The sequence below is a fragment of the Zea mays genome, chromosome 10 (assembly GCF_902167145.1).
Source record: "Zea mays cultivar B73 chromosome 10, Zm-B73-REFERENCE-NAM-5.0, whole genome shotgun sequence".
Taxonomy (NCBI): domain Eukaryota; kingdom Viridiplantae; phylum Streptophyta; class Magnoliopsida; order Poales; family Poaceae; genus Zea; species Zea mays.
This window is the reverse complement of record NC_050105.1, coordinates 7,179,435-7,193,993: the sequence shown is the minus strand read 5'-3', so window position 1 is coordinate 7,193,993 and position 14,559 is coordinate 7,179,435. Positions and strand designations below refer to the sequence as shown.

Here is a 14,559-nt window from a genome sequence, read left to right as displayed (position 1 = left end):
TACATCCATTGGGTGCACCTACAACATGGGAAAAGAAGATGCACTCAAAGACAATCAAATAATAGAGTTCATTCTTGGAGTCTCGAGCCTATTGTCCACGAAAATTTGCTTGAGCCATGGGGGCTTGTGAGAGATAGATATCCCATGGGCCACTAAGGCACCCATACATTCCTTGGGTTGCCTGAGAGGCCCGTGATAAGTCGCCCAATAGAGCGCACAGTGGGCCTCGCCTGGGTAGGACAAAAACTAATCGAAGTTATGGCGCGCGTGATAGCTGAAAATCTCGAAGGATACTGCACGGGTATACCGGTGGTGCGCCGTGCGCGTGTCCCACGGAGGGATCACCTGAACTCTGAAGACGCGTCCCGAGTGTGGTAGAGCGCCGAATCACTCAGATGATAACCCAGAGAAGGCAACCAAGCACCGAAAGAATAGGAATACTTGTAGCAACATGAAGTAGACTCGAGTGGACTCAATGATCTATAAAGGAATATCTCTCCAGTCAGCTATATAAGGTTGCAGAGGTACCCATACAAGAAAGAGAGAACACTCCATTAAATTGATAGGCAACTTCATCTTCCACCTCCCACAATCACTTGAAATCTTCGAACTCAGAGCAATCCAATACTCAGCACCACACAAGACATAGGGTAATACGCACTTGCGCAACCCAAACCTATATAAATCCCCCGTGTTCCAACGTGCTCCTACACGTATCATCGAGCATCAATCGACGTTGTCGTCTTCCCAAAAGCTCTACGTGGGTTACCCCATAGTGCTCCTCGGGACTAAACACTTATAGTGCGCGTACAAGGAACAAAGTCCTAATAGAACTCGAGGAAGACGGTTCTAACGACTGGATTAGAAAATCAGCACACGAATAAAAAACCTTTTTGATTTTTTTAGAAAAGAGTTTAAATCCAAATCCAATTTTTAGATGCGAATTTAAATTCACACACGCAAAAATAATGTTCCTTCATGTAGCGGACAAACAAAATATTTATTTTAAGAAAAATATTATTTGAAATGTTTAATCCGTATAAATGTCCTCTAATTCAAATAAATAGCGGACAAAGAAAGATATTTTTATTTAAATTTCAAATTAGAATTTCGCAACGACCAAACATACATGAATGCATTACACTAGCTCACACTTTGTTTTTAATTACTTAGTGCACTCTAGGCGATAGAATCAGCCATTCATGAATACGTCGCCCTTGCCCCTGGCACAACCGTCGAGGTGGCCGAGGGATGGGTGGTGACTAGGGAGGGGAGGGGAGGAGAGGTGGCAATGGGGTGTAGGGGCGACACGCAGATTCACATCATGATTGGGGTAAGCGGTAGACGATAACGCCTAGGACGAGGGCGGGGTGCAGTGCTGAGGCCGAGGAGAACGGGCCATAGAGGAGGACACCGGAGGCAGTGGCCGAGTGGCGGCTGCGGTGAGCGCAGGGGGGGGGGTCGCGGGCGGGGATGACGGGGTTGGGGCACGGTATCACCATGCACGGCTACAATTGATACTTAATATATAACTAGTAGAGATTTAGTTAATTATATATAAAAGTGGAGCTTTAATTTAAGATCAGGTGAGGTATATTGTGAACAACAAAATTATTTGTTTTTTAAAATATAGGATCAATCGTGTTATTATTTGTAATAAAGTAGAGAATGTAATGATTAGTGTAGAAAAATAATAATAATAATTTTATGATGATTTTTAATCTTGAATACGCGCGATGCCTTTTATGGCCTCATTGAATTTTGAAAACAATTCAACCTATACATACAAATCAGGTTTTAGAAGCAAGGGATCGAATAAACTGAGGGATTAATACATTTCCTCATTGACATCTTAATTATAAAGATTATTTTGAGTTTTGACGTGTAAAACAAATTTAGAAAGTTTGTAAATTTGTAGAAGAAATAAAGAAACAGAAATACAAAGTTTCAAGCACACGTACGTACATGCATGGTTGTTTTGACGTCTAAATAAATTTACAAAGTTTGTAAAAGAAAAAGAAACAAAAATACAAACAATATTCTGCCAGAAAAACTTTTGAATGGTGGCCGAAGTTATTGTGGCTAAAGGCTTTGCCTCAATCCATTTGGAAAAATATTCCACAGCCACCACAACATATCTTAAGTTCCCTTGGGCCGGTGGTAATGGACCCAACAAGTCAAGGCCCCACCTTTGCAATGGCCAGATGGGTTGTATGAGCTGTGTTAAGGACGAAGGTTGTTTTTGATCTTTTGCACATTTTTGACAACCTTCGCACTTTTGAACTAATTCCGCTGCATCCGAAGCTGCCTTCGGCCAATAAAACCCTTGACGGAAAACTTTTCCAAGTAACGGCCTATATCCAATGTGAGATCCACACAGGCCTGCATGTATTTCTTTCATCAACTCTATGCATTCGGTTCTAGATAAACACTTGAGTAACGGAGCACAAACTCCATGCTTGTACAGCTCCCCTTCTATCATGACATATGGACGAGCTCTTGCCTCTATCCTCCTATTATAAGTTTCGTCATCTGAAAGGAATTTACCCTGAAGGTAAGAGATGATCTCAGTTCTCCAATCTTCGCTATAAACAGGAGATATATTGAGGACTGCTCTTTCAAGAAGTTCCATCGAAGGTGCTTTTATTGTTTCGAAGAACACATCCGAAGGTAAGGGCAGCCCCTGTGCTGCTGACTTAGCTAGCAAATCAGCATGCTCATTTTGTCCTCGAGGGATATTTTTGACAGAAAATCCTTCGAAGGAAGCTTCGACTCTTCGAACCATATTCAGATATTTTTCAAGCTTCGACTCTTTGAATATCAACCAAGACATTGTGGACTAGAAATCCTTTGATAACGCAAGAAATAACCATAGCATCATTGTGAGGAAAATCCTTGAGCTGAAGGTCCTCCTGGGAGAAGGTGATTGGAATGTGGGACCACCTTGACTTGATAAAGGGCCCCTGCACTCCAACATGTTGTACCCTTCTCTGCGCCTCTTTCTTCTGCTTTTTGTTGGCTGGTTCTGAGCACGAACCACCTGTTATCGGGAGCACCAGCTTCGGGTCCGAAGCAGCTCCAGCTTGATCGTTGAACGAAGTCATCAGCTCAAAAAAGTGGAAGTGAGTTCACCGGAGGTGGGCGCCAATGTTGGGGACTTGTTCTCAAATGCTATGAATTAAGAACAAGGCAACATAGAATGTTAAATGTTAACGTCCTTCGTCCATGAAGCATTATTCCCTTGAGGATAATGAACCTTGGACGAAGGTTGACAAAAATACGATTACGAAGGTTAAATCTTCGTAATCGAAATTCAATAGATTATATAAGATAACATAAAATAGAAGGTAACAAGGATAAATGAAACATAAACAAATCATATTATATTTAATCAATGTATATAATCATTGAGTACAGTTATACCTCTGCCTTGGCAAAGATTGGTTTCCGAAAGATGCGATTGCAATTACAATAATGCGTGAACAGTAAAGGAATATTGTCCACTATTTATAGGCACAGGACACAGCCTGTGAGGAATTACAATTATGCCCCTCATAAAAGTTTACAACATTGACTCAGACCTTTATGGACTAAAAGGTCATTCTATCTTTAAGTCGGTTTGTAATACCGAAGCTTCATGAAGAGGAACCTTCGGCCATCTCATACAAACAGCTTCAGCCGAAAGCCGCTTCTTCCTAGAAGACCTTCGGCGACGAAGCATAGACCCAACAATGTTCTTTTTTTATCATTTGTTTTAATTCATCTCTCTTAATTATAGGTATGCTCTATTCATGATGCAACTAAGACACATAGAATAAGGAAATCACTATATATTCCTTGTATATAATTTTGGGGTATTACAGCTACATTAATTGATACTTAATATATAAGTAGTAGAGATTTAGTTAATTATATATAAAAGTGGAACTTTAATTTAAGATCAGGTGAGGTGAGGTATATTGTGAACAACAAAATTATTTGTTTTTAAAAATATAGGATCAATCGATGTTATTATTTGTAATAAAGTAGAGAATGTAATGATTAGTGTAGAAAAATAATAATAATAATTTTATGATGATTTTTAATCTTGAATACGCGCGATGCCTTTTATGGCCTCATTGAATTTTGAAAACAATTCAACCTATACATACAAATCAGGTTTTAGAAGCAAGGGATCGAATAAACTGAGGGATTAATACATTTCCTCATTGACATCTTAATTATAAAGATTATTTTGAGTTTTGACGTGTAAAACAAATTTAGAAAGTTTGTAAATTTGTAGAAGAAATAAAGAAACAGAAATACAAAGTTTCAAGCACACGTACGTACATGCATGGTTGTTTTGACGTCTAAAATAAATTTACAAAGTTTGTAAAAGAAAAAGAAACAAAAATACAAACTGCGCCACGTCGTGTACACGCAGAGCGGGCAATACAATACGTACATGCATATGGTCTGTCGGCATCTTTTCACGTAGACGCAAGATTCGACTCTGATCAATCAGCATTTCAAGATATATCACCTATTTATCTTTTCACGTAGATAGATAGTAGATCGATCGTTTCACAGGTCAAAATTCTGTTGTCAAACTTATCTGGAAAAGGTGTATATAAACACCTCGCTAGCTAGCGCTAGCTACCTGCCTGTCCGTGCAAAACTATTAAGCGCAGCTAGCCGATAAACCATCACCTGCATCGTCCCCGGCGACGAGAGAACGTACGCTAGCCGGCCGTCACCACCTGGAGATCGGAGATCGGTGGCATATGGCCGCCAACGACCACGTCTTCCGGGCCACCAACGAGGCATCCGTCGCCCTCCTGCGCAGCCTCCGCGCCGGAACCGTCGACCAGAGATTCAAAGCCTTCATCCACCACGCGGACGTCTACACCGCTGCCCCTGAGGAGCTGGTCGCCGGCCTGGAGCCGGTGCCGGGCACCAACGTGACGGAGGACGGGTACAACAGACAGTGGTACATATACTGTCCAAAGCGATACAAGAACGGCGAGGGAAGGACCAGCGGGCACAGGCTGCGCGCGGTGGAGACCGCCGGGACGTGCTGGCACACGGAGACTGGCCCGAAGCCCATGCAGAGCTTGCCCGGCGCCACGGTCTGCAGCCTATCCTACGGCCACAAGGAGAAGGAGGACGAGGGGACGTCGGGTCGGCATCGCTTCCACCGAATGGGGTGGAGGATGTTCGAGTACGACGACACCCAGGGCGGCGGCGGCGACCACGTGCTGTGCAAGGTGCACCGTTCGTCCTCGTCTCTGGCCAAGAACAAGTCGAAGGCCAAGAGGACGGCGACAGGCGATCACCCCGAGGCGCCGCCAACCAAGGTGATCCACGACGTGCAGGTCCAGATGCAGGACCCCGCCGGCGCCATCTTCACCGGTGCTTACCCGACGATGGATGATCCCCTGCTGATGGTCAGAGGCGAGGAGGCATCAGAGGCGGAGCACGGTGGTGACTTGGGCAAGTTCAACATCGGTGGCTTATTGCTCAACATCGACAATGTCGATTGGAAAACTTTGCTAGACAATGTCGATGGGGAGCAGCAGCAACAACAACCATGCGCTGAGCCGGCCAAGCAGAGCAGCGTGCAGGTGCAGGTGGACCCCGCCGCCACTTTGATGCCCTCTAATGTTCATGGTCATGAACAAGGCAGGGATTCCATGATGGTCGGAGGCGAGGAAGAACAGCGTCGACGCATTGAGGAGCAGGTCAGCGTCGACGACTTGCTCGACGTCAACAATGTCGATTGGAAAGCTTTGCTAGATATGCTAGAAGACGATGAGGAGCAGGGGCTGCCGCTGCAGCAGCAGCCATGCGCTGAGCCGGCGGCCGAGCAGAGCCAGAGCAGCAGGATCGAGGACCCGGCCGTGCCACCCGTTTGAAAACACAATACGCTTCTCTGCTGATTGTAAACACTTTACAGGGACATTAAATATCATCTTGTCTTGAACCAAAGAAATATAATTATGCATGGTTGTTTTACTTTATTAATATTTATGATCAGTGATTTATGTTATTCATATAATTGTTCATCAGATCTAGTGTAGCGTCAATCTTTTGCAGTTAGCTGTTGTGTTGTTATGTCAGACAAGTGGATGCTTGTCGGAGATTGCCGGAGTTTCAGCCACTGCCTTGGCCGCCGGCGAGCTCTCAACTACAACACGTGGGGGCTTTTGAAACATTCTACCGGTTACAGACACAAACATGCTCTGGCTGAAACTGACTAAACTGACACAAGCTTATTCAGACAAATGGGTGTTTATATCCTATCCACATTATGGCTTTGGCAAATCACGCGCAAGTCGGTTTTTGTCATGATTATTGATCAGTATGTGATGAACATTATTCGTCAACTCTAGTGTAGCGTTAAGACCAGAACAGATTTTAGATTAATCTTCAGACAAGTGGTCTAAAATTAATCATCTTCGCGCAACGGACCTAAAGAATGTCTGATGCTTAATACTAGATGTAATGTAGCAGTAGTTCGTTGGAGTCACAAGCTCGTCCAATTTTAACATGGTTTCAGCACCACAATCACATGCTTTCTGAATTCTGATAACTAATAGCACTCTCTGCTTGCCCATAATTTTATGGAGCACAAGGGGTGTGCTGTATACCACTCAAGGTCTCTAGATTGGACAGTTAGAAAAAAAATCTCCAGATTGCATCTTCTAGTATGTGATATACAGATGAACAATAAGCAACTAATCTGGGATATGACGATTATGAGTATAAACAAATGAAATGTGGCTAGCCCTTTTCATACAAAAACATAGAAAATAGAAAGGAAAACATTTATTTCAATCTTACTTCAGATTAGTTAGGAAAGATGAATACACAAGACATTCAAACATGTTAAAATGTTAACCGAACATTAATAGTTCCAAAATAAAAACATTACATAAGACATTCACGATGTTGCCATGTAATACCCAAAAATTTGGAAGGAATAAAGGAGTGTTTTAACTATGTGATTAGAACAAATTCTTGTTTATTTAATTCCATGTGTATGAGTTATTTGTTTAAACAAATTAATAGATTAAAAATAAGACTTTCATCATGCTGGATTCATTGTCTGCTGCATTTATATTTGAATTCAAGAATCATAACCAGATTTGATATTAGAAATTCAAAATAAGAATTTAAAAAGGAATTAGAAACGGAAAACATAAAAGAAAAGGAAAAAAAGAGAAACAGATTGACCGTTGCTGGGCCGAAACCCTCAGCAGAACCCAGTCGTGGGCTCGTGTGCCGACAAGTGGGCCTCGCTGGGCAAACGTGAGTCGCTGAAGCCGTCCACGCCCTCGAGACCAGTCACCGACACCACATGCCCACTCGTCAGTCTCCCATTTCACCAGACATCATCTTCACGCGCGCACACCGCTACTGATGGGCCGCGATGTTAGTCGCACCACAAGATTTCACATGCGCACACCAGAATCACTGTCATGTGGGGCCATGGTGTCAGAACCGTCTTCCACCTAGGGTTGTTACGGTTTGCAACTGTCGCCATAACCGCTAGAGTTGCTGCCAGCCATGAGCCGAGGAACTCAACCCAGTGGCGAACGTAGAGAGAGAGAGAGAGGAAGGGAGAGAGAAGTCACCAAACCCAAAATCGCCTTGTCGCAGGGATATTGGAGGGCGCCCGAGTGGTTGCTGGAGCACCTCAAACGTGTTCCCGACACATTGGAGCATGGCGAGGGACCGGAGCGATCGAAATTACCTAGCCGCCAACGATCCAGGTGTGATATCCTGGCCCCTAGGATGGGATGTCCTGGCCCAAGGCTTAATAGAATTAATAGTGTAATCATACCAACAAGGTGCATCTTCTTTTTCGGAAGCCTATCTCGAAAGAACCTCCAAGTTAAGCGTGCTTGGCATGGAGCAATTTGGGATGGGTGACCGACCGGGAAGTTTTCTCGGGTGCGCATGAGTGAGGACAAAGTGCGCACAAAAGACTCGTGTTGGTCTGTGGGGACAATATATGATCCTAGAGAGCTGCCATGAGTAAGTACCGCCGGTCCAGGGATTGGACGGGGTGTTACAAGTGGTATCAGAACCGACCCTCGCGGTTTCACGGGCGTGTGTGGGCTAGGGGGTTCGGGTATATGGCGCATGGCGCATGTGGGCCCGGAGTGGTCACATGGCATGGCATATGACGACACTGGACATACAGACGTGGCCAAGAGGGGAAGTTCCTGGATTGGGGTTGACCGACGAGGACGTCGGTCTTCTAAGGGGGGTGGATTGTGATATCCTGGCCCCTAGGATGGGATGTCCTGGCCCAAGGCTTAATAGAATTAATAGTGTAATCATACCAACAAGGTGCATCTTCTTTTTCGGAAGCCTATCTCGAAAGAACCTCCAAGTTAAGCGTGCTTGGCATGGAGCAATTTGGGATGGGTGACCGACCGGGAAGTTTTCTCGGGTGCGCATGAGTGAGGACAAAGTGCGCACAAAAGACTCGTGTTGGTCTGTGGGGACAATATATGATCCTAGAGAGCTGCCATGAGTAAGTACCGCCGGTCCAGGGATTGGACGGGGTGTTACAAGTGGTATCAGAACCGACCCTCGCGGTTTCACGGGCGTGTGTGGGCTAGGGGGTTCGGGTATATGGCGCATGGCGCATGTGGGCCCGGAGTGGTCACATGGCATGGCATATGACGACACTGGACATACAGACGTGGCCAAGAGGGGAAGTTCCTGGATTGGGGTTGACCGACGAGGACGTCGGTCTTCTAAGGGGGGTGGATTGTGATATCCTGGCCCCTAGGATGGGATGTCCTGGCCCAAGGCTTAATAGAATTAATAGTGTAATCATACCAACAAGGTGCATCTTCTTTTTCGGAAGCCTATCTCGAAAGAACCTCCAAGTTAAGCGTGCTTGGCATGGAGCAATTTGGGATGGGTGACCGACCGGGAAGTTTTCTCGGGTGCGCATGAGTGAGGACAAAGTGCGCACAAAAGACTCGTGTTGGTCTGTGGGGACAATATATGATCCTAGAGAGCTGCCATGAGTAAGTACCGCCGGTCCAGGGATTGGACGGGGTGTTACAAGTGGTATCAGAACCGACCCTCGCGGTTTCACGGGCGTGTGTGGGCTAGGGGGTTCGGGTATATGGCGCATGGCGCATGTGGGCCCGGAGTGGTCACATGGCATGGCATATGACGACACTGGACATACAGACGTGGCCAAGAGGGGAAGTTCCTGGATTGGGGTTGACCGACGAGGACGTCGGTCTTCTAAGGGGGGTGGATTGTGATATCCTGGCCCCTAGGATGGGATGTCCTGGCCCAAGGCTTAATAGAATTAATAGTGTAATCATACCAACAAGGTGCATCTTCTTTTTCGGAAGCCTATCTCGAAAGAACCTCCAAGTTAAGCGTGCTTGGCATGGAGCAATTTGGGATGGGTGACCGACCGGGAAGTTTTCTCGGGTGCGCATGAGTGAGGACAAAGTGCGCACAAAAGACTCGTGTTGGTCTGTGGGGACAATATATGATCCTAGAGAGCTGCCATGAGTAAGTACCGCCGGTCCAGGGATTGGACGGGGTGTTACAAGTGGTATCAGAACCGACCCTCGCGGTTTCACGGGCGTGTGTGGGCTAGGGGGTTCGGGTATATGGCGCATGGCGCATGTGGGCCCGGAGTGGTCACATGGCATGGCATATGACGACACTGGACATACAGACGTGGCCAAGAGGGGAAGTTCCTGGATTGGGGTTGACCGACGAGGACGTCGGTCTTCTAAGGGGGGTGGATTGTGATATCCTGGCCCCTAGGATGGGATGTCCTGGCCCAAGGCTTAATAGAATTAATAGTGTAATCATACCAACAAGGTGCATCTTCTTTTTCGGAAGCCTATCTCGAAAGAACCTCCAAGTTAAGCGTGCTTGGCATGGAGCAATTTGGGATGGGTGACCGACCGGGAAGTTTTCTCGGGTGCGCATGAGTGAGGACAAAGTGCGCACAAAAGACTCGTGTTGGTCTGTGGGGACAATATATGATCCTAGAGAGCTGCCATGAGTAAGTACCGCCGGTCCAGGGATTGGACGGGGTGTTACACCAGGTAAGGAGTGCATCAGATAGTTGACGGTTGTCTTGGCTACATTCGTTACCGAACGTTGTGCGTGGAAGTGCTCGGATGGCTAGATCGGGGTTACGCCTACGAGCATCCACCGTGGCGAGGAGGCGTCGTCCCGTTTTGTTGGTGAAAGGAGAAGAACGACCGTGCGTTGTTAGATTAGACACAAGTGGTTTAGATTACAGGAACTTTGCGACTGTCACACCCGGTTTTAGAAGGCAAACCGAATGCGAACCATGTACGTGCCAGGATCAGTTATTCACGTACACAGCAGTTACATAACATGGACATCATCACACAGTGCTCAAAATAGTATTAATAAGGGAAATAGTCGATTGCATCATATGTCTGAGACGTCCATATAGTCCTTACAATAAATCAAAGTGCGGAAAAGAAACGTAGATAACCGCGGCCTTCACAGGCAGCCAACTGGGGGTTGCCGCTAACCCACACCTAGAACTCGTCGTAATCTTGGAACTCCTGGAAGTCTCCTTCCACAGCTTCATCTTCGCCTGAGCAGTGGTTGCAATGCTGACAACCTGGGGATGGGGGGGTTTGGTGTGTAGAGCAAGGGTGAGTACATAACAACATACTCAGCAAGTATCCTGTTTGGCTGTAGTGGACTAGCTTTATGTGGGGATAAGTCAAGCAGTTGCTTTTAGTTGGTCAGATTATTATTTACTAATAGAAAGCTAGGTTTTAGCATTAACCCAAGTTATTAACCCGATGTACCATTTCCAAACGGAAAGAATACCACTTACCAGCACCATAGTCATAACCAAAACCATCAATCTCATAGCCACCTGTACCAAAGTATCTCTGATCAAGTACCACTAATCACTGGAGCTCCCTTGGCCGCTCATAACCGCGAGCACGGCTGATATATCAGTTTTCTAACACTCTGCAGAGGTTGTGCACTTTACCCACAAGCCGTGATTCCCATTCTGCCCGGAGATCATGACTCTCCATTGATCACTACCAAGGTGACCCAGCAGGGCATCACTACGTAGCCTTTACAAAGATTCCCCGGGGCTGTAGCCACCCGTTAGGTTTCCTAAATGCACCGCACTCCTCCCCAAGGGGCGAACCCAAACTTGGCAGAGCGAGCCGCATACACCGAGCCCCATTGACGGCACGACGGCTAAGTGAACTACACCCCGGATCCTCTAATTATTCAGCTAAGGGCATCCCATTCCACCCTCATGGTTGCATTGTTTTCCCGGGCGGTCATCCATAGAACAGGTCCTTACGGAGAGGCACTCGAGAAACCGCTCGAGTCCCCTTGAAGACCACAAGTATAACATCATAATAAGAGAAGGGAAAACAGCGTATCATAGATAATCTCATCATGTTCATTGATTATAGTTGAGCAATAGCATAAAGCTAAACAGTAATAATCCAACCCAAATAGGTAAACAAGGACATGGATAACAAAAGCTAGTCAATTCTTAGGCATAAATGTGTAAAGCAGGAGGTGAATTAAAGAATGAATAGGACAGAGATAGGTCAAGGGACACTTGCCTCCACCAACCGACTGCTGCTCAGGGGCTTCTCCTGCGAGTTCCTCGGGCTCTTCAACCGGATCGTTCTCTATGCGAGCGCAAACATACATACATCCACATATTCAATACAAAAGAACAGTACACCATACAATAGAATGCAATAAGTAAACAGACGTTCCACGCGGGCTCGCGAGTACGATTAAGAGAGAAAGAGGAAAAGACAGTCGAGAAACGATCACGTTACATGATTATAAATTAACCACTCGCTTAATGGAAGGAAATTTAATGTAGACACTATGTTTAGCGTAAAGTAAAGTCATGTTTCACGTCTAATTATTATAAGCAGGTGGAGATAAATAAAAAGGATGGTCGCGCGGCGAGACGCGCGACAAAGCTCTCTAAAACAAATTAAGAAGTTAACGACTCGTCGCGCGACCGAGCACGCAACGAGACACTTCGCCTTAGCTACGAGGAGACGTTAAGCGTCGCGCGACGAAGCGCACGACGGCATACGTCGACTAAACTGAGTCCAAAGTGGAACGTCGCGTGAATACACACGCGACGTTACACCTTAAACAACCTGAAACAAAAATGGATCGTCGCGCGACGAAGCGCACGACGCAACACAAGATAGAATCTGAATTTAGACAAATCCGTCGCGCGGCGAAGCGCGCGACGCAACACGCTAATTAATGAATAATCACCGCGAGCGCGGGCGAGCGAAGATACGGTCGGGCGAGGCCGGGACGGGGGAACGGGCGGCCGAGCTGGGGCCAGGGCGGTTGAACCGGCCGGGGGCGGCCGGGGCCGCGCCTGGGACGCGCCGGGGGCCGGAGGCCGCGCCGGGGTCGCGCCGGCGAGCAGGGGCCACCAGGGCCGCGCCGGGCCACGCCGGGGGCGCGCCGGGGCCGCGCTGCGCGCGAGCAGGGGAGGAGCGGGGGCGGGCGGGCGCCGCCACGGGGCCGGGACGGGCGGGCAGGGGGCCGAGCGCCGCCGGGGATGCCGGGGGAGGGGCCGAGCGGGGGGCCGAGTGGGGGGCCGAGCGCCGCAGGGGAGGGAGGCCGGGCGGGGGCCGAGCGCCGAGCGCCGCCGGGGAGGGAGGCCGGGCGGGCGAGCGCCGCCGGGGAGGGAGGGGGAGGGGCCGCGCGAGGGGAGGCCGGGGACGGGCACCGAGCGCCGCCGCGGGAGGGGGCGGGCGGGCGAGCGCCGCCGGGGAGGGCAGCCGGGCGGGGCCGAGCGCCGCCGGGGCCGGGGCGGGCAGGGGCGCGCGGGGGCAGGGGAAAAGGGGAGGGCGCGCGCGGGGGGAAGAAGAGGAGGGAGAGAGAGAGAGAGAGAGGAGAAGGGGAGGGGAGCTCACCTCGGGGTCCAAAATCCGGTGATCGCCGTCTCCAAATCCTAGGGCACCACGGGGAGAGAGAGGTGGAAGAGGGAGAGGAGAGGTTGTTGCGCGGGAGATCCAAATTAGAGAGAGAGAGAGGAGGGGGGCGCATGGGGGGGTTGGGCGCCAGGGGCGCGCAGGCCGGGGCGGGCCGGGCCGGTTGGGCTGGGCCGGGTCACTTCGCGGATCGAAAACCCACGACGAGCGTGGACCCTAAACGGAATTAAATCGCGAACCGAAATCCGGAACGGAACGAGACGAACACTCATCATCAGACAAAGAAATGCGCTTCGGCATGATGCAACACCCATGACACTTAGGTTTTGGTTTATACATGACACGGACACCAGCCGCTATACTGGTTTGAAATTGGGAAGAAGGAGCAAAAGGGGAAAGAGAAAAGAGAGTAACGCCCGAATTTGGTGAGAGAAAAGAAGAAAAAATTCTACCCCCAAATTCAGGGCGTTACAAACCTATCCCCCTTAAAAGAATCTCGCCCTCGAGATTCAGGGTCGGCTAGCAAAGAGCTCAGGGTATTTAGCCATCAGATCATCTTCACGCTCCCAGGTTGCTTCTTCCTCAGGGTGATGATTCCATTTGACTTTGCACATTCTGATGGTCTTCCTTCGGGTGACTCTGTCTGCAACCTCAAGGATTTGCACTGGCTTCTCAACGTAGGTCAAGTCCTCCTGGACTTCAAGACCTTCCACTGGCAACTGCTCTTCTGGCACACGCAAGCACTTCTTCAACTGAGACACATAAAAGACATCATGCACAGCAGACAAATTCTCGGGCAAACTGAGCTGATAGGCCACTTCTCCACGTCTTGCAAGAATCTGATACGGACCAATGTAGCGGGGTGCTAGTTTGCCTTTCACTCCGAACCTTCTGACTCCTCTGATTGGTGACACTTTCAGATAGACAAAGTCTCCGACTTCGAAACTCAGCTCTCTTCTTCTTGTGTCTGCATAGCTTCGCTGCCTCGATTGCGCTATCTTCAGATTCTCTCGGACCATCTTGATGTTCTCTTCGGCTTCAAGCAAAATGTCTGGCCCAAACACTTGCTTTTCTCCAGGCTGATCCCATTGCAACGGAGTTCTACAACTCCTTCCATAGAGCGCCTAAAATGGTGACATCTTCAAACTGGCCTATTAACTGTTGTTATAGGAAAACTCTGCATAAGGCAATCTCTTGTCCCATCCAGACTGATCTTGCAACGCACAGGCTCTCAACATATCTTCAAGAACTTGATTGGTCCTTTCGGTCTGGCCATCTGTCTGCGGATGATAAGCTGAACTGAAATTCAGATGCGTGCCCAAAGCTTCATGCAACTGCTGCCAGAAGTGAGAGGTGAACTGCGTTCCTCTATCTGACACTATCTTCTTTGGCACTCCATGAAGACAAACGATCCGAGACATATACAACTCTGCTAATACTGCACTGCTATAGTTGGTCTTGACAGGTATGAAGTGGGCTGACTTGGTCAAACGGTCCACTACTACCCAAATGGAATCGTAGCCGGCTCGAGTGCGAGGCAATCCGACTATGAAATCCATACCAATTTCATCCCATTTCCACTGAG

The 14,559-nt window shown here is 48.2% G+C and overlaps 1 pseudogene; it reads right to left on the bottom strand.

Moving 5' to 3' along the window:
* Positions 1 to 5,117: 5,117 nt before the first annotated feature.
* On the bottom strand, positions 5,118 to 5,654 carry LOC103640795 (uncharacterized; annotated as a pseudogene).
* Positions 5,655 to 14,559: the final 8,905 nt, after the last annotated feature.